Genomic DNA, 20662 nt, shown 5'->3' on the forward strand with positions numbered 1-20662 from the left:
AGACAGTTTTGGTCACCACAGTACAGGAAAGATGTGATTGCACTAGAGAGGGTACAGAGGAGATTTACTAGGATGTTGACAGGACTGGAAAATATTAGCTATAAGTAAAGATTGGATAGGGTTGGGTTGTTATCTTTGGAGCAGAGGAGGTGGAGTGGAGACATAATTGAGGTGCATAAAATTCTGAGGGGCCAAGATACAGTGGATAGGAAGGACCTATTTCCCTGAGCAGAAATGTCAATGATCAGGGGCGTAGATTTAAAGTAACTGGCAAAATGATTAAAGAGGAGTTGACAACAACCATTTTCACACAGAGAGTGGAGGGAATCTGGAAGTCACTACCGATCACATTAATAGATAGCACTATGGATATGTACTTGAAGTGCTGCAACCTACAGGGCTACAGACCCAGAGCTGGAAAGTGGGATGAGGCAAAATATCTCTTTTTCGTCCGGCAAAGACACGATGGGCCGAATGGCCTCCTTCTCTGGCGTAAATTTCTGTATTTCTATGATCTCTGCCCCTTAATCTTCAATATTCCAGGGAACACAAGCCTAGATTATGTGATCTCTGCTCATAGCCTAACCCTTGGAGCCCTGGTAACACACTCATGAATCTGCACCGCACTCCCTCCAAGGTCAATATATCCTTTCTAAGGTGCAGTGCGCAGAAATGTACACAGTGGCCTAACCAGGCCTATGTGCAGCTGTCACACAACTTCCTTCCATTTACATTGTGCAGGGCAGTTGTCTAATAGTTTGCACAGGTCATTTCACTGTTGAAAGATTGCACTTGCGCAGCTGCAATGGCCGAGTGGTTAAGGCGTTGGACTTGAAAGCCAGTGGGGGGTTTTCTACGCAGGTTCGAACCTGCTCGCAGCGATTCTACTGCAATTTCTTTATTTTATTTCATCGGTTCACTGTGGAGATCACTGGCCCCGAAACTGATCAGAATTCTCTCCACTGCACGTTGTGACACTGATTAACCCAAAGCTGTTGTTCCAATTGGAAACACTAATTTGTCATCAATTAGAAATTGTGGATTTGTTTGAAACTGTTGGCAAAGATCAGTGAGAAATTTACACATAAGACAGCACGTAAAAATTCCATTTAATAAAGAACCCTGCAATGTTTGGAAGGAAAAGAGTGGAAACGCGGTTTGGTTTTCTAAAGTTGAACATGAATTAAAAAGTTTGTAAAACGACCGCAGCAGAACTCGAACCTGCAATCTTCTGATGGCATCAGAATTTACACCAAAGTCAGACACCTTATCCATTAGGCCACGCGGCCACACAACGGAAAACTCAACAAATCCTACTAATGAGTGATGAAACTCCGTCACTGTGTTCATTTCAATAACAACAGAGAGTGCTGGAAACACTCAACAGGTCAGGCAGCATCGAGTGAGGGAGAAACAGAGTTAACCTTTCAGGTCGAACCCTTCGTCAGAACTGGAGAAGGTTAGGGAAGAGGGATTGTTAAGCAGGGGTAGGTGGAGGCGAGGTAAGAATAAACGGAATGTTTGTGATAGAATGGAAGGCAGGAGAGATTGACTTACAAAAGGGATGATGGTGCAAGGCAAAAGGAGAGGTAATAGGACAAGTTAACGATCAAAAGATGGCTCAAGATGAGGTGTGAATGATTATGGCAGAAACATTAACAAATGTCATGTGAGGGAACATGGGAACAAATTAAAGAAATAAAAGAAATACAGGGGCCAATTTATAGCCTGAAATTGTTGAACTCGGTGTTAATTCCAGAAGGCTGTAAAGTGCCTAATAGAAAGATGAGGTGCTGTTCCTCGAGATTACGTAGAGCTTCATTGGAACAGTGCAACAGGCCAAGGAAGGAGAGATCAGAGAGGGAGTGGAGCAGATAATCATAGTGACAGGTGACCGGTAGCTCGGGGTCACACTTGCCTACTGTTCTGCAAAGCGGGCACCCAATCAGAATTTGGTGTCACAATGTAGATTCAGCGAATACAGTAACTAAATTGTAAGAAGTACAGGTAATCGCTGATTCATCTGGTAGGAGTGTTTGGTGCCCTGGGCGATGGGAAGGAAGGAGTTAAAAGGGCAGGTGTTGCATTTCCTGCACTTGCATGGGATGGTGCCGGGCGAAGGAGAAGGGGTGTTGGGGTGATAGAGGAGTGGACCAGGCTGCCATGGAGAGAGCGGTCCCTTTGAAATGCTGAAAGGGAGGAGGGGAACATGTGTTTGGTGGTGGGACCATGCTGGAGGTGGTGGAAATGGTGCAGGATGATCCGTTGAATGTGAAGGCGGGTGGGGTGAAAGGTGAGGACAAGGGGGGAACCCTATCATGTTTCTGGGAGTGAGCGGAAGGGATGAGAGCAGTAGTGCGGGAAATGGAACAGACACGGTCGAGTGTCATGTCAACCATGGTAGAGGGGGATCCTCAGTTGAGGAAAATGGAAGACATACCGGAAGCACAGGTATGGAAGGTGGCATCATCAGAACAGATGCAACGGAGACAGAGAAACTGGGAGAATGGAATAGAATGGAATGGATAAATCCCCAGGGACTGATAATCTACATCCTAGTGTACTTAAGGAAGTGGCCCTAGAAATAGTAGATGCATTGCTGGTCATCTTCCAAAATTCGATAGACTCTGGAACAGTTCCCATTTATTGGAGGGTAGCTAATGTTACCCCACTATTCAAAAAAGGTGGTAGAGAGAAAACGGGGAATTATAGACCGGTAAGCCTGACATCGGTAGTGGGGAAAATGCAATGCGAATGTGGTGTATTTGGACTTTCAGAAGGCTTTCGATAAGGTCTCACATAAGAGATTATTGTGTAAAGTTAAGGCACATGGGATTGGGGGACTTGGATAGAGAACTGGTTGGCAGACAGGAAGCAAAGTGTTGGAATAAACGGGTCTTTTTCCGAGTGGCAGGCAGTGACTAGTGGGGTTCCGCAGGGATCGGCGCTAGGTCCCCAGCTATTCACAATATATATTGATGATCGAGACAAGGGAACTAGATGTAATATCTCCAAGTTTGCAGATGACACAATGCTGGGGGGGCATGTGTGCTGTGAGGAGGATCCCGAGAAACTACAGTATGATTTGGACAGGTTGGGTGATTGGGAAGAAGCATGTCCGATGCAGTATAATGTGGATAAATGCGAGATTGTCCACTTTGGTGGCAAAAACAGGAAGGCAGATTATTATCTGAACGTCAATAGATTGGGAGAAGGGGAAGTGCAACTAGACCTGCGTGTCCTTGTTCACCAGTCGCTGAAGGTAAGCATGCAGGTGCAGCAGGTGGTTAAGAAGGCAAATGGTATGTTGGCCTTCGTAGCGAGAGGGTTCGAGTACAGGAACAAGGATGTCTTGCTGCATTTGTACAGGGCCTTATTGAGACCACATCTTGAGCATTGTGTGCAGTTTTGGTCACCTTATCTGAGGAAGGATATTCTTGCCATGGAGTGAGAGCAGTGAAGATTCAACAGACTGATACCTGGGATGGCAGGAATGACGTATGCGGAGAAATTGGGTCGATTGGGCTAATACTCGCTGGAGTTTAGAAGAATGAGAGGTGATCTCATTGATACTTACAAAATACTAACAGGACGAGACAGATTAGATGCAGGATGGATGTTCCCGATGGCGGGGGAGACCAGACCCAGGGGTCACAGTCTAAAGATAAGGGGTAAGCCATTTAGGACAGAGATGAGGAGGAATTACTTCACCCAGAGAGTGGTGAACCTGTGGACTTCTCTATCACAGAAGGCAGTTGAGGCAAATTCATTAAATATATTCAAGAAGGAGTTCGATATATTTCTTAAGGCTAAAGGGATCAAGGGATATGGGGAGAAGGCAGGGACAGGGTACTGAATTTGGATGATCATCCATGATCTCATTGAATGGTGGAGCAGGCTAAAGGGGCCGAATGGCCTACTCCTGCTCCTATCTTCTATGTCTCTATGTTTCTACGTTTCTATGAGTCCTTACAGCAAGCGTGGTGGGAGGAAGTGTGTTCCAGGTAGCTGTGGGAGTCAGTGGGCTTATAGTGGATGTTGGTCGATAGCCTATCCCCAGAAATGGAGACAGAAAAGTCGAGGAAGGGAAGGGAAGAGTTGGAGATGGACCATGTGAAGGTGAGTGAAGGGTGGAAATTGGAAGCAAAGTGAAAGAAATTATCTAGTTCAGGGCGAGTGCAGGAAACAGCACCAATACAGTCATCGATGTACCAGAAAAAGAGGGGCCTGAGTAGGACTGGAACAAAGAAGGTTCCACATATCCTACATAAACGCAGGCATAGCTAGGGCCCATGCAGGTACCCATAGCAACACCTTTAATTTGAAGGAAGTGAGTGCAATCAAAGGAGAAGTTGTACAATGTGAGAATAAGTTCAGCCAGGCGGATGAGGGCGGTGGTGTATGGGGACTGGTGAGGCCTCTTTTCAAGGAAGAAGTGGAGCCGCTTAAGGCCGTCCTGGTGGTGGATGGAGGTGCAGAGGGAATGGACATCCAGAGTGGAAAGGAGACGTTTGGGGCCCGGAAACTGGAAACTGTTAAAGTACGGAGGGTGTTGGAAGAGTCGCGCATGTAGGTCGTAAGGGACTGGACAAGTCGAGAAAAAATAGAGTGAAGATTGGAAGAAATCAGTTCTGTGGAGCAAGAACAGGCTGCAACAATTGGTCAAGCAGGGCAGTCCTGTTTGTGGATCTTGGGAAGGATGTAGAAGTGGGCAGTGCGGTGTTGAGGAACTGAGAGGTTGGCGGCCATGGGGGGCAGATCTCCAGAGGAGATGAGGTCAGTGACAGTCATGGAAACAATTGCTTGATGTTCAGTAGTGGGGTCATGGTCCAGGCTTAAGGCAGGAGGAGGTGTCAGTGAGTTGCCGTTCAGCCTCCGGATGTTAGAGGACGGTTCTCAAAACAACAACAGCACCACCTTTGTCAGCAGGTTTAATGACAATGTTAGGTTTGGATCGGAGAGAATGGAGTGCTGCAAGTTCAGAGGGAATTAGGTTGGCTTGGGTGAGGGGAGCAGGGAACTGGAGATCGCCGATGTCATTTCAGTCTCATTCTTTGCACTCCAAACCAACAGAGAGAGTAGACAATGGTAATGCAGTAGATGTAATTTATCTGGATTTTCAGAAGGCCTTCGATAATATACCCCATAATAGACTGATAAACAAGGTCAGAGAATTCGGAGTCAGGCGAGAAGTAGCGGAATGGATTGCTGGCTGGCTTAAGGAGAGAAGGCAGATAGTCTGACTACCGGGTAGCGTATTCACAGTGGCAGAAGGTGGGTAGTGGTGTTCCACAAGTATCAGAGCTGGAGCCACTGCTGTTCGCAATTTATATTAACGATTTAGACTTAGTAATCAGAAACAAAATTTATAAATTTGCGGATGACACCAAATTGGGAGGGATAGTCAATACTGAGGAGGACTGCAACAAGTTACAGGAGGATATTAATAAACTTGCAGAATGGGCATAGAATTGGCAAATGAATTTCAACACAGATAAGTGTGACGTATTTCATTACGTTAGGAAGAATAGGGAGGTCACTTATTTCTTGGAGGGTGCGGGTCTAGGTGGGGTAGAGGGTCAAAGGGATCTCGGAGTACAAATACACAAATCACTGAAAGTTGTTACACAGGTTATCAGGCCATACATAAAGCAAACCAAGCACTAGGGTTTTTTCTGGAGGGATAGTATTGAAAAGTACGGAAATTATGCTAAACCAGCAACAAACTTTGGTTGGACCAAGGGTACAGAGAAGCTTTACAAGGATGATAACAGAAATGTGAGGGTATACATATCAGGAAAGGATTAACAGGCTGGGTCTCTTTTCTCTTGAAAAAAGAAGGCTGAGAAGTGAGTTAATAGAGATCTTTAAAATTATGAAAGGTTTTTACAGAGTGAACACAGATAGAATGTTTCCACTTGTGGGGAAGAGAATAACTAGAGGCCATCAATATAAGATAGTCAGCAAGAAATCCAATTGGGAATTCAGCAGAAACATCTTTACCCAAAGGGTGCTGAGAATGTGCAGCGCGCTACCATAGGGAGGGGTTGAATAGTATAGAAGCATTTAAGGGGAGGCGAGGTTATCACATGAGGGATAAGTGAATAGAGGGTTTTGCTGATAGATTTAGATGAGGAAAGACGGGAGGAGGCTCGAGTGGAGCATAAACGGCGGCATGGGCTGGTTAGGCTGAATGGTCTGTTTCTGGTTGTATGTCAATAATGAGTGATTAAACCCCGGGATTGTATTTATTTCAGTTCTATTCCTTGTACTCCAAACCAAACTCTGCGGAGGGAGTTTGAGCAGCTAGGGGCCAAATTAAAAAGCAGAACCACAAGGGTAATAATCCCTGGATTATTCCCTGAGCCAGGAGCGAATTTGGCTAGGACAAATAAAATTAGAGAGTTAAATGCGTGGCTCAAAGACTGGTGTGGGAGAAACGGGTTTTGCTTCCTGGGACACTGGCACCAGTACTGGGGCAGGAGGGAGCTGTTCCTTTGGGACGGGCTTCACTTGGCCAGTGCTGGGACTAGACTCCTGGCGGATCATATAACTAGGGCTGTAGGGAGGACTTTAAACTAACTAGTTGGGGGGGAGGCTCCTAGAAAGCAAATAATAAAAATGACAACAGAGAAGGTCATAGACTTAGGTTGCAGTGGGGAAATTAAAAACCAGAGCGTGTTAGGAAGGGGCAGAAGCTATGGAGTAAAAGGTAAATAATAAAAAGGGCAAAAGCAGGAACTAAGTGTCACAAAACATCTTTGAAAGTTCTCTATCTGAATGCACGTAGCATTCGTAACAAAATAGACGAGTTAATGCCACAAATAACTACATATGGGTATGATCTTGTGGCCATTACAGAAACATGGCTGCAGCGTGACAATGCCTGGGGATTAAACATAGCAGGTTATTTAACGATCAGGAAGGACAGGCAGGAAGGAAGGGGAAGTGGGCTGGCTATGTTAATAAAGGAAGGAATCACTGTAATACAGAGAAATGATATTGGGTTAAAAGATCAGGATAATGAAACAGTTTGGGTGGAGGTAAGGAATAATAAGGGGAAAAAACCACTAGTGGGCGTAATCTATAGTCCCCCGAACAGTGGCAACTCTGTTGGATGGAGCATCAATCAGGAAATAGTTGAGGCTTGTAATAAGGGAACATCTATAATTATGGGGGATTTTAACTATCATATTAATTGGACAAATCAAATTGGGCAGGGCTGCCTTGAGGATGAGTTCATTGAGTGTATTAGGGATGGGTTTCTTGAACAGTATGTAACTGAACCGACCAGTGGGCAAGCAACCTTAGATCTGGTCCTATGTAACGAGACAGGATTAATTAAAAATGTCCTAGTAAAGGATCCCCTTGGAATGAGTGACCATAACATGGCTGAATTCCATATTCAATTCGAGGGTGAGAAGGTTGGATCTCAAACAAGCATGCTAAGCTTGAATAAAGGAGACTATGAAGGTATGTGAGCGGAATTGAGTCGAGTAGATTGGGAAAATAGATTAAAGGGTAAGACGACACATGATCAGTGGTGTACATTTAAGGAGTTATTTTACAACTGCCAAAAAATATATATTCAACTGAGAAGAAAAGGGTGTAAAAGAAAAGACAGCCATCCGTGGCTAAGTGAAGAAATTAAGGATAGTATTTTACTAAAATCAAGGGCATATAAGGGAGCCAAATCTAGTGGGAGGATAGAGGATTGGGAAAACTTTAAAAGAAAGCAAAAAATAACAAAAAGATTGATTAAGAAAGGGAAGATAGATTATGAAAGTAAATTAGCAAAAAATATAAAAACAGATAGTAAGAGTTTTTATAGTTATATTAAAAGAAAAAGGGTGGCTAAAGTAAATGTTGGTCCCTCAGAGGATGAGACCGGGAAATTAATGGTGGGAAATATGGAGATGGCAAAAACACTGAATGAATATTTCATATCAGTCTTTACAATAGAAGACACTAAGAATACCCCAACACTGGACAAACAGGGGGCTAAACACGATCAAAATCACGAAGGAAGTGGTACTCGGTAAAATAATGGGACTCAAGGTGGATAAATCACATGGACCTGATGGCTTACATCCTAGGGTCTTGAGGGAAGTGGCGGTAGGGATTGTGGATGCATTGGTAATAATTTTCCAAAACTCCCTGGACTCGGCAAAAGTCCCGGCAGACTGGAAAACTGCTAATGTAACACCCTTATTTAAAAAGGGCAGTAGACAGAAGGCTGGAAACTATAGACCGGTTAGCCTAACATCTGTGGTAGGTAAAATTTTGGAGTCCATTATAAAGGAGACAGTAACAGGACATTTGGATAATCATAATTTAATAGGACAAAGTCAGCATGGTTTTATGAAGCGGAAGTCATGTTTGACAAATTTGCTGGAGTTCTTTGAGGAAGTAACATATAGGGTGGATAAAGGGGAACCAGTGGACGTAGTGTATTTAGACTTCCAAAAGGCATTTGACAAGGTGCCACACAAAAGATTATTGCTTGAGATAAAAAAATCACGGGATTGGGTGTAATATTTTGGCATGGATAGACGATTGGCTATCTAACAGAAGGCAGAGAGTTGGGATAAATGGTTCATTCTCAGACTGGCAATCAGTAACTAGTGGGGTTCCGCAGGGGTCAGTGCTGGGTCCTCAACTCTTTACAATCTATATTAATGATTTGGAGGAGGGCACCGAGTGTAACATATCAAAGTTTGCAGGTGATACTAAGATGGGAGGGAAAGTAGTGAGTGAGGATCACATAAAAAACCTGCAAGGGGACATAGACAGGCTAAGTCAATGGCACAGATTAGGCAGATGGAATACAATACTGTAAAGTGTGAGATTATGCACTTTGGCAGGAAATATCGTAGAGCAAGTTATTATCTTAATGGCAAGAATCTGGAAAGTACTGAAGTACAAAGGGATCTCGGGGTCCTCGTGCACGAAACTCAAAAGGTTTGTATGCAGGTGCAGCAAGTGATTAGGAAGGCCAATGGAATGTTGGCTTTCATTGCTAGGGGGATAGAATATAAAAATAGGGAGGTATTGCTTCAGTTGTACAAGGTATTGGTGAGACCGCACCTGGAATACTGCGTACAGTTTTGGTGTCCATACTTAAGAAAGGACATACTTGCTCTCGAGTCAGTACAAAGAAGGTTCATTCGGTTAACCCCGGGGATGAGGGGATGGACATATGAGGAGAGGTTGAGTCGATTGGGACTCTACTCATTGGAGTTCAGAAGAATGAGAGGCAATCTTATTGAAACATATAAGATTGTGAAGGGATTGGATCAGGTGGATGCGGGGAGGATGTTCCCGATGATGGGTGAAACTAGAACTTGGGGGCATAGTCTTAGAATAAGGGGCTACTCTTTCAAAACTGAATTGAGGAGGAATTACTTTACTCAGAGGGTGGTAGGTCCATGGAATATGCTGCCCCAAAAAGCTGTAGAAGCTACATCATGACATAAATTTAAAACAGAAATAGACAGTTTCCTGGAAGTAAAGGGAATTAAGGTTTATGGGGAGCGGGCAGGAATTTGGACATGAGTCCAGTTTCGGATCGGTCATGGCCCTGTGGGTAGCGGAGTGGGCCCAGGGGCCATGTAGCCTGATCCTGCTCCTATTTCGTGTGTCTAATTCTGTTAGATTCGGGAGATGGTTCTGTGCTAGTGGATTGGCGGCTAGGATCAGATCAGCCATGATCTTATTGAATGGCAGAGCAGGCTCGAGGGGCCGATTGGCCTACTCCTGCTCCTATTTCTTATGTTCTTATGTTAACCAATCAGCGGCTGTGAACCTTTCACTGATGGAAATACGAGAAGTCCCGATGGATCTGGAATTGTTCATTTAATGTTGGAAACGCTCCGCAGGTCATAACTCAGGATTTCCAGCTTTGCTTCAAAGCATTGCAGGTCCCGTGTGGGTTTCCAGCCAAACTATTCAACAAATAACAAAATCAAGAAAATACCCTCTCTACGAAAAATCAAATGGCCCGTACGAGGATCGAACCCACGACCTTGGCGTTATTAACACCACGCTCTAACCAACTGAGCTAACCGGCCTTCTGGCTTTTGCTTTTCAGTTCATTTATGGTTGATTTTCCTTTTTTGTCGGCTTATTCACTTTTTTCTCAGCAGGCTCTGAAAGAAAGACTTGTATTTATCGAGTCTTTCACAGAATCTTAGAATAGATACCGCACAGAAGGAGGCCATTCGGCCCGACGAGTCCGTGCCGGGTCTCTACAAGTATCACTTCAGCTTGTCCCACTCACTCGCCCTTTCCCTGCAGCACTGCAATGTTTTTCCCTTTTGAAAGCTACTCTTGAATCTGCCTCCACTACCCTTTCAGTCACTGCACTCCAGATCCTAACCACAACAGGTCAGGGAACATCTGTGGACAGAGAAACACAGCGTTAACCTTTCAGGTCCATGAGCTCTCGGCAGAACTAACTCGGCAGATTTGCATTAAAATATTGCAGGTCCCGTGTGAGTCTCCTTCCAAACTTTTTAACCTGCTCAAAAAGAACAAGACGAAACTAATCTCAAAACAAAAATGTTAATGGTCCGCACGGGGATCGAACGTTATTAGCATCACGCTCGAACTAACATGAGCTAACCGGCCATCGGGTTTTGCTCATGTGTATAAGCTTATATTTTCGAGACCCTATCTGACAATTTCCTGCATTAATCTTCAGGCATACATCCTGCAGTTGTCAATCATACACTAACCTATCGGCAAATACTGTACATATGTCACTGTGTGCCACACATGACAACAGCCAACACAAGTGCCAGGCAATGGCCAGCTCCAACAAGCGAAAGTCTAACCGCCGCCCCTTCACATTCAACAGCATGACCATCACCGAATCCCCCCCCACCATCATCAACAACAACTTTCATTTATATAGCACCTTTAACGCCGTAAAACGTCCCAAGGCGCTGCACAGGAGTGTTTTCAGACAAATCATTTGACACCAATCCACATAAGGAGAAATTCGGGCAGGTGACCAAAAGCTTGGTCAAAGAGATAGGTTATAAGGAGCGTCTTAAAGGAGGAAAGAGAGGTGGACAGGATTAGGCAGGGAATTCCAAAGCTTAGGGCAACAGAAAGGTTGAGCGATTATAATCAGGGATGCTCAAGAGGGCAGGATTAGAGGAGCACAGATATCTCAGGGGGTTATGGGGCCAAAGGACAATACAGAGATAGGGAGGGGCGAGGCCGTGGAGGGAATAGAAAAGCAAAATATTATTAAAATGGAGAGAGACTACAGAATGCTGCGGTTAAGAGGGATCTGGGTGTCCTCGTACATGAAACACAAAAAGTTAGCATGCAGTAATTAAGTAGGCAAATGGAATGTTGGCCTTTATTGCAAGGGGCATGGAGTATAAATTAGGGAAGTCTTGCTACAACTGTACAGGTGAGACCACTCCTAGAGTACTGCATACATTTTTGTTCTCCTTATTTCAGGAGGGATATACTTGCATTGGAGACAGTTCAGAGAAGGTTCTCTAGGTTGATTCCTGGGATGAAGGGATTGTCTTAGAGGAAAGGTTGAGCAGGTTGGGCCTACACTCATTGGAGGTTAGAAGAATGAGAGGTGATCTTATTGCAACATATCAGATTCTGAGGGGTCTTGACAGGGTAGATGCTGAGAGGGTGTTTCCCTCATGGGGGAGTCTAGAATCAGGTGGCATAGTTTCAGAACAAGGGTTTGTCCATTTAAGACGCAGATGAGGAGGAATTTCTTCTCTCAGAGGCTTGTGAATCTTTGGAATTATCTACCCAGGAGAGCTGTGGAGCCTGAATCATTGATTATATTCATGGCTGAGATAGACTGATTGTTGAACTATTGGAGCGTCAAGGGTTAAGGGGGAACAGGCAGAAAAGTGGAGTTAAGGCCAAGATCAGATCAGCCATGACCTTATTGAATGGTGGAGCAGGTGCGAGGGGCTGAATGGCCTTCTCCTGCTCCTATTTCTTATGTTCTTATGTTCTTATAAGGGCAGCAGGTGCATGGGAACACCATCACCTCCAAGTTCCCCTCCAAGTTACACACCATCCCGACGTGAAAATATATCACCATAACTTCATCGTCGCTAGGTCAAAATCCTGGAAATCCCTCCCTAACAGAACTGTTGGAGGACTTTCACCTCATTGACTGCAGCGGGCCAAGAGGGCTTCTCACTATCACCTTCTCAAGGGCAATTAGGGATGGGCAATTAATGCTGCCGTTGCCAGCGATGCCCAAGCCCTAGGAACAAATTAAATTAAACTAAAATTCTCACGACTGGATGTGGCAGGATTGCAGATCTTTGACCTGATCCGTTGGTTGTTGGATCGCTTAGCTCTGTCTACACATGCGGTTTCCATAGCTTAGCATGTGTGTAGTCCTGAGTTGTAGCTTCATGAGGTTGGCACCTCATTTTAGGTACGCCTGGTGCTGCTCCTGAAAAGCTCTTCTACACTCCTCATTGAACCAGGGCTGGCCCCCTGTCTTGATGCTAATGGTAGTGTGAGGAATACACCGGTCCATCAGGTTACAGATGGTGGTGGAATACAATTCCAAAACTGAGGCCCCCTCTGCCCTCTCGGGTGGACATAACAGATCCCATGGCACAATTGGAAGAAGAGCAGGGGGTGGTGAGGTTTACCCCGGTGTCCTGTCGCCAATATTTATCCTCAAATCACCATCACTAAAACAGGTTATCCTCGATTATCACATTGTGGGAGCTTGCTGTGCACAAATTGGCTGCTGCTCTTTTCCTACATTACAACAGTGACTAGAACTACATTGCCTGTAAAGCGCTTTGAGACGTCCTCAGGTGAAAGGCGCTGTAGAAATCAGAGTCTTTCTTTTACAGCCTTCGAAGTCACAGAATCACAGAAACCCCACAGTGCAGATAGAGGCCATTTCGGCCCATCGAGCCTGCACCGACACATATCCCACCCGATCCCCGTAACCCCTACACCAACACATATCCCACCCTATCCACGTAACCCCACGTATTTAATCCCCCTAACACTAAGGGTCAATTTATCATCGCAAATCAACCTAACCCGCACATCTTTGGACTGTGGGAGGAAACCGGAGCACTGACAACTGAGAAAAACCAAAAATCAACATAAATTGAATTTAACAGAAAACACAATTAAGGCCGGTCCCGGTTAGCTCAGTAGGTTAGAGCGTCGTGTTAATAATGCCAAGGTTGCGGGTTCGATCCCTGTATGGGCCATTTACTTTTTGATGGTGTGGGTAGTTTCTTAATTTTGCTATTTGCTGAAAAGATTGGAGCTGTAATACTTTGAAGCAAAGCTACAAAACCTTAGTTCTGCAGAGAGCTCAAGGAACTGGAAGGTTGACCCTGTGTCTATCTGTCCACAGATGGCGCTGATCGATCAATTACTCCTACTGGTCGCGTGGCCTAATGGATAAGACGTCAGACTTTGGTATTAATTTCTGAAATTATCAGAATATTGCAGGTTCGAGTCTTGCCATGGTCTTTTTACACACTTTTTAATTCGTGTTCAGTTTTACAAAACCAAACCGTGTTCCCACTGAGTAGCTGAAGGTGATTCCATAGCAAACACTGCAGGGCTCTTTATTAATTAGTATTTTTGATGTTGCTTTGTGTTTGTATTGCTCACTAGTTCCCAACAAATCCACAATATCGAATTGATGCCGATAAATTATTAGTGTTTCAATTGGAACTTTGGGTTAATCAGTGTAATAAAGTGCAGTGGAGGGAATTCTGATCAATTTCGGGGCCAGTGATCGCCACAGGGAGCCGATGAAATAAAATAAAGAACTTGCATCAAAGTCGCTGCGAGCAGTGCTCGAACATGCGCAGGAAAACCCCACTGGATTTTGAGTCCAACGCCTTAACCACTCGGCCATCGCAGCTGTACATTAGCAGTGTGAAAATGCTTCCTACTGTGAGTGAGTCAGGAACTAGCTCAGAGAAGACAGATCATAAATACTCACCGATAAATCCAGCAGGGAATTCAGGATTAACTTCTTTGGCCAAAGAGCGCTGAGAATGCAGTAGTTGAGGCGAATACTACTAGATGCATTTAAGAGGAAGGGAGAAAGGAATAGAAGGATATGCTGATAGGATTTTTAAAATTCGTTTATGGGATGTGGGTGCGCTGGCAAGGCCAGCATTAAATGCCCATCCCTAATTGCCCCTTGAGAAGGTGGTGGTGAGCCGCCTTCTTGAACCGCTGCAGTCCCTGTGATGAAGGTGCTCCCACAGTGCTGTTAGGGAGGGAGTTCCAGGATTTTGACCCAGCGACGATGAAGGATCGGCAATTTACTTCTAAGTCAGAATGGTGTGTGACTTGGAGGGGAACTTGGAGGTGGGGGTGTTCCCATGTGCCTGCTGCGCTTGTCCTTCTAGGTGGAAGAGGTTGCGTGTTTGGCAGGTGCTGCTGAAGAAGCCTTGGTGAGTTGCTGCAGTGCATCTTGTAGATGGTACGCACTGCAGCCACGGTGCGCCGGTGGTGGAGGGAGTGAATGTTTAAGGTGGTGGATGGGGTGCCAATCAAGCGGGCTGCATTGTCCCGGATGGTGTCGAACTTCTTGAGTGTTGTTGGAGCTGCACTCATCCAGGCAAGTGGAGAGTATTCCATCACACTCCTTACTTGTGCCTTGTAGATGGTAGAAAGGCTTTGGGGAGTCAAGAGGTGAGACACCCGACGCAGAATGCCTTGCCTCTGACCTTCTCTTGTTGTCACAGTATTTATGTTCAATGGTAACCCCCAGGATGTTGGTGGTCAGCTCCTTTGTTCATGTTGGACCAAGGTTTTAATGAAGACGGGAGCCGAGTGCTCTTGGCAGACCCCAAACCGGGCATCAATGAGCAGGTTATTGGTAAGTAAGTGCCACTTTACAGCACTGTGGATGACACCTACCATTACTTTGCTGATGATTGAGAGTAGAGAGTAGACTGATGGGGCGGTAATTGGCTGGATTGGATTTGTCCTGCTTTTTGTGGACTGGACATACCTGGGCAGTCTTCCACATTGTTGGAAAGATGCCAGTGTTGTAGCTGTACTAGAACAGTTTGGCTGGAGCACAAGTCTTCAGAATGATAGCCGGGGTTTTGTCAGGGCATAGAGCCATTGCTGTATCCAATGTGCTCAGCCTTTTCTTGATATCACTTGGAGTGAATCGAATTGGCTGAAGACTGGCTTCTGCGATGGTGGGGACCTCAGGAGGAGGCTGATATGGATCAGGCCAGGTGGTCCATCCAGCTTCATTTTTATTATTTTGTTTCATAGCGGTTTGTTACAACTGAGTGGCTTGCTATGCCATGTCAGACGGCAGTTAAGAATCAACCACATTGCTATGGGACTGGAGTCACACAAAGGCCAGACCGGGTAAGGACGGCAGATTTCTTTCCCTGAAAGACATTGGTGAACCAGATGGGTTTTTACGACAATCCGAAAGGTTCATGGTTACCATTACTGATTCTAGTTTTATTTGTGGGGTGAGGAGAAATAGAGAAGGAGGAGCGTCGTGTGGAGACCAGTTCGTGCAAATGGACTGTTTCTGTGGGGCAGACTCTATAATATTATGTAACACCCATTTTAATCAGACACAGAATGATCCGGGACTGACAGCACATCCCTTTTAAACAGATACAGAATGACCAGGGACTTACAGCACATCCCTTTTAAACAGGCACAGAATGATCCAGGACTGACAGTACATTCCTTTTAAACAGACACAGAATGATCCGGGACTGACAGCACACCCCTTTTAAACAGACTCAGAATGACGCGGGACTGAAAGCACATCCCTTTTATACAGACACAGAGTGATCCTGGACTGACAGTACATCCCTTTTAAACAGACACAGAATAATCCGGGACTGACAGCGCATCCCTTTTAAACAGACACAGAATAATCCGGGACTGAAAGCATGTCCCCTTTAAACAGACACAGAATGACCCGGGACTGACAGCACATCCCTTTTAAACAGACACAGAATAATCCGGGACTGACAGCATGTCCCTTTTAAACAGACACAGAATAAACCGGGACTGACAGCATGCCCCTTTTAAACAGACACAGAATGATCCGGGACTGACAGCGTGTCCCTTTTAAACAGACACAGAATAAACAGGGACTGACAGCATGTCCCTTTTAAACAGACACAGAATGATCCGGGACTGACAGCATGTCCCTATTTAACAGACACAGAATGATCCGGGACTGAAAGTAGACCCCTTTTAAACAGACATGGAATGCTGCCTGACCTGCAGAGTGTTTCCAGCATTTCATCTGTTTATATTTCAGATTTCCAGCATCAACACCATTTTGCTTTTGTAATAGAACTTTACTTAATTGGCTCTGTGGCGCAATGGATAGCGCATTGGACTTCTAGTTGGTATGACAAATTAAGGTATTCAAAGGTTGTGGGTTCGAGTCCCACCAGAGTCGGATTTTGGGTCGTGGTTCCTCCACTGACGGTAAATTTTGCAGCAAATCGGTAATTCAGAAAAGGGAAACTACCGCCCCGACACTTTCCCTCTGAGTACTCTCAACCCCTGAGTCAGTTGCACAGGAGCAGGAGGAGGCCATTCAGTCCCATGGCCGTTTTACATAGGAACAGGAGGAGACCATTCAGTCCCATGACCCTTTCACACAGGAACAGGAGGAGGCCATTCAGCCCCTTTAGCCTGTTATACAGGAACAGGAGGAGGCCATTCAGCCCTTCGAGCCTGTTACACAGGGACAAGAGGAGGCCTTTAACGCCTCGAGCCTGTTGCATTGGACAGGAGGAAGCCGTTCAGCGATACAAGATCTGTAAAAGAACAGTAGAACTCCATTCAGCCCCTCGAACCTGTTACATAGGATGAAGAGGAGGCAAATCAGACCCATGATCCAGTAAAAAGGAACAGGAGAAGGCAATTCAGACCAACGAGTCTGTTATAAAGGAACAGGAGGAGGCAATTCAGACCCACGAGTCTGTTTCACAGGAACAGCAGGAGGCCATTCAGCCCCTCAAACCTGCCACACATGAACAGGAGGAGGACATTCAGTCCCTCAAGCCTGCTACACTGGAACAGGAGGAGGCAATTCAGACACACAAGTCTGTTATACGGGAACAGGAGGAGGCCATTCAGCCCCTCAAGCCTGTTATACATGAACAGGAGGAGGCCATTCAGCCCCTCGAGCCTGTTATACATGCACAGGAGGATGCCATTCAGCCCCTCGAGCCTATTACACAGTAACAGGAGGAGGCCATTCAGCCCCTCAAGCCTGTTACACAGGAACAAGAGGAGACAATTCAGACACACGAGCCTGTTATACAGGAACAGGAGGAGGCTATTCAGCCTGTCGAGCGTGTTATACAGGAAAAGGAGGAAGCCATTCAGCCCCTCAAGCCTGTTAGACAGGAACAGGAGGAGGCCATTCATCCCCTCGAGCCGGTTACACAGGAATAGGAGGAGGCCATTCAGTCCCTCAAGCCCGTTATACATGAACAGGAGGAGGCCATTCAGCCCCTTGAGCCTGTTATACATGCACAGGAGGATGCCATTCAGCCCCTTGAGCCTGTTACACAGGAACAGGAGGAGGCCATTCAGCCCCTTGAGTCTGTTATACAGGAACAGGAGGAGGCCATTCAGCCCTTCGAGTCTGTTATAAAGGAACAGGAGGAGGCCAATCAGCTCCTCGGGTATGTTACACATAAACAGGAAGAGGCCATTCAGCCCATCGAGCCTATCATACAGGGACAGGAGGAGGCCATTCAGCCCCTCGAGCCTGTTATGCAGGAACAGGAGGAGGCTATTCAGCCTGTTATGCAGGAAAAGGAGGAAGCCATTCAGCCCCTCAAGCCTGTTACACAGGAACATCATGGGCAAGGAAACCTCCTGCTGATTAGCACCTACCACCCTCCCTCAGCTGATGAATCAGTGTTCCTCCATGTTGAACACCACTTGGAAGAAGCACTGAAGGCAGCAAGGGCACAGAATGTACTCTGGGTGGGGACCTCAATGCCCATCACCAAGAGTGGCTCGTTAGCAGCACTACTGACCGAGCTGGTCGAGTCCTGAAGGACATGGCTGCCAGTCTGGGCCTGCGGCAGGTGGTGAGGGAACCAACACGAGGGGAAAACCTTCTTGACCTCCTCCTGACCAATCTACCTGTCACAGATGCAAAAAGTTCAACAAGTATTCATTGGCTGTAAAGCACTTTAGGATGTCCTGAGGTCGTGAAAGGCCTGTAGAAATGCAAGTCTTCCTTTTACAGCTTTCCAAGACAAAGTGACTTAACTGGCAAAGACCAGAAACAGGGGCGGTTCTATAGATATACAATACAGATGGGCCGGTTATCTCAGTTGGTTAGAGCGTGGTGCTAATAACGCCAAGGTTGCGAATTCGATCCCCGTATGGCCATTTATTTTTCGAGGGAAGGTTAGTTTCTTAATTTTGTAATTTTTGAGCAGTTAAAAGTTTATAAAGTTTGGAAGGAAACTCACACGGGACCTACAAAGCTGCAAAATCTTAGTTCTACCGAGAGTTCATGGACCTGAAAGGTTAACCCTGTGTTTTTCTGTCCACAGATGTTCCCTGACCTGTGGAGTGTTTCCAACATTTAATGAACAATTTCAGATCCAGCATCTGCTGTATTTCGCTTTTAATTTAACCGCAGTGTCCTCGCTTCTATTAACAAAAGTCAAAAATAAATGTAGCTAACGGAAAATAAGCCTCGCTGTCGCTGTGAGCATTGGTGGTTCAGGGGTAGAATTCTCGCCTGCCACGTGAGAGACCCGGGTTCGATTCCCAGCCAATGCAGGTTAACATTTTTAACAATTTATTTCAGAGCAAACACATCACATGAAACATGAATAATAAATTAGCTGTTCCTGTGTAACTGGATCAAGTGAATGAATGGACTCCACCTGTTCCTGTGTAACAGGCTTGAGGGGCTGAATGTCCTCCTGTTCCATTGTAACAGGCTCGAGGGGCTGAATGGCCTCCTGTTCCAGTGTAACAGGCTTGAGGGGCTGAATGGCCTCCTCCTGTGCCTGTGCAACAAGCTCGAGGGGCTGAATGGCCTCCTCCTGTTCCTGTGTAACAGGCTCGAGGGGCTGAATGGCCTCCTCCTGTGTAACAGGCTCGAGGGGCTGAATGGCCTCCTGTTCCAGTGTAACGGGCTCGAGGGACTGAATGGCCTCCTCCTGTTCCTGTTTGAGAGGCTCAAGGGGCTGAATGCCCTCCTCCTGTGCCTGTTTGACAGGCTCGAGGGGCTGAATGGCCTGCTCCTGTTCCAGTTTGTCAGGCTCGAGGGGCTGAATGGCCTCCTCCAGTTCCGGCTTGACAGGCTCGAACGGCTGAATGGCCTCCTCCTGTTCCTGTTTGACAGGCTCGAGGGGCTGAATGGCCTGCTCCTGTTCCTGTTTACAGGCTCAAGGGGCTGAATGGCCTCCTCCTGTTCCTGTTTGACAGGCTCAAGGGGCTGAATGGCCTCCTCCTGTTCCTGTTCGACAGGCTCGAGGGGCTGAATGGCCTCCTCCTGATCCTGTTTGACAGGCTCAAGGGGCTGAATGGCCTCCTCCTGTTCCTGTGTAACAGGCTCGAGGGACTGAATGGCCTCCTCCTGTTCTTTTTCGACAGGCTCAAGGGGCTGAATGGACTCCTCCTGTCCCGGTTTGACAGGCTCGAGGGGCTGAATGGCCTCCTCCTGTTCCTGTGTAACAGGCTCGAGGGACTGAATGGCCTCTTCCTGTTCCTGGTCGACAGGCTCAAGGGGCTGAATGGTCTCCTCCTGTCCCGGTTTGACATGCTCGAGGGACTGAATGGCCTCCTCCAGTTCCGGTTTGACAGGGTTGAGGGGCTGAATGGACTCCTCCTGTTCTGGTTTGACAGGCTCGAGGGGCTGAATGGCCTCTCCCAGTCCGGTATGACAGGCTCGAGGGGCTGAATGGCCTCCTCCTGTTCCTATTGAACCATGTTTCAGGCACTGATGTGGCTGATGTTCCGATTGTGCCCTCTGCTGTCTCGGCGCAGAAAGAAATACAGTGCCAGTGTATAAAACCCCAAGTCCTTGTACTTTCTTTCTTTCTTTGAATCTTTCTTTCATTTCTTCCATTTCTGTGCCATATGCTCCTTAATCTATTGTTGCTTAGTGATAGATGTGTTCATATTTGCCGGTTTCAACGTGTTCATTGCTTCTGTTGATTTGAATTGTGTAGAAAAAGTGAACTGAATTTCTCCACCTGTATGAAGCATCCTTGGGTTCGAAGCTGTTTTGGTTTCAATCAAACAAACGCACAGATTTCTCGAACTCGCTGAGCCTTTCCTGGCCAGTTTTTGTTTCTTGCTTCCTTATTTGGAAAGGCCCAGGCTTCATCCCCGGCCTGTGCTGAGGGAGCTGACCTGAGCCTGGGCAGCGGTTACAATTGGTGTCTTGGCCCTGTGTTCGGGAGAGGATGAATGAGCCTGGCTTCTTGTTCACTCGCCCTGCTGGCTGTGAGCAATGGCTGAGCAGAGGACCAGTTGTGATGGGTGTCAGCAGGAGGGGAGAGGTGGAGAAGGGAAGTTGCAAAGATAAAGAAAGGGGCTCCCAGCTGTGACAGCTGCTGCTGCCCACAGTAGGCAGTTTGGACAGTTGGTTACCACAGCCCATGACACACATGAGCCA

The 20662-nt window shown here is 46.4% G+C and overlaps 2 non-coding genes across 2 annotated transcripts; one reads left to right on the forward strand and one right to left on the reverse strand.

Annotated features, from left to right (window-relative positions):
* Positions 1–13827: 13827 nt before the first annotated feature.
* Positions 13828–13909, reverse strand: trnal-caa (transfer RNA leucine (anticodon CAA)). The gene has a single exon. It is a non-coding gene; the product is annotated as a tRNA-Leu (tRNA).
* A 2450-nt stretch (positions 13910–16359) lies between these two features.
* On the forward strand, positions 16360–16453 carry trnar-ucu (transfer RNA arginine (anticodon UCU)). The gene is made up of 2 exons: positions 16360–16396; positions 16418–16453. It is a non-coding gene; the product is annotated as a tRNA-Arg (tRNA).
* The last annotated feature ends 4209 nt before the right edge of the window (positions 16454–20662 follow it).

This window comes from Somniosus microcephalus, unplaced genomic scaffold, assembly GCF_052327205.1.
Source record: "Somniosus microcephalus isolate GS21.2 unplaced genomic scaffold, FLI_Smic_1.0 unresolved_chr8, whole genome shotgun sequence".
NCBI lineage: Eukaryota > Metazoa > Chordata > Chondrichthyes > Squaliformes > Somniosidae > Somniosus > Somniosus microcephalus.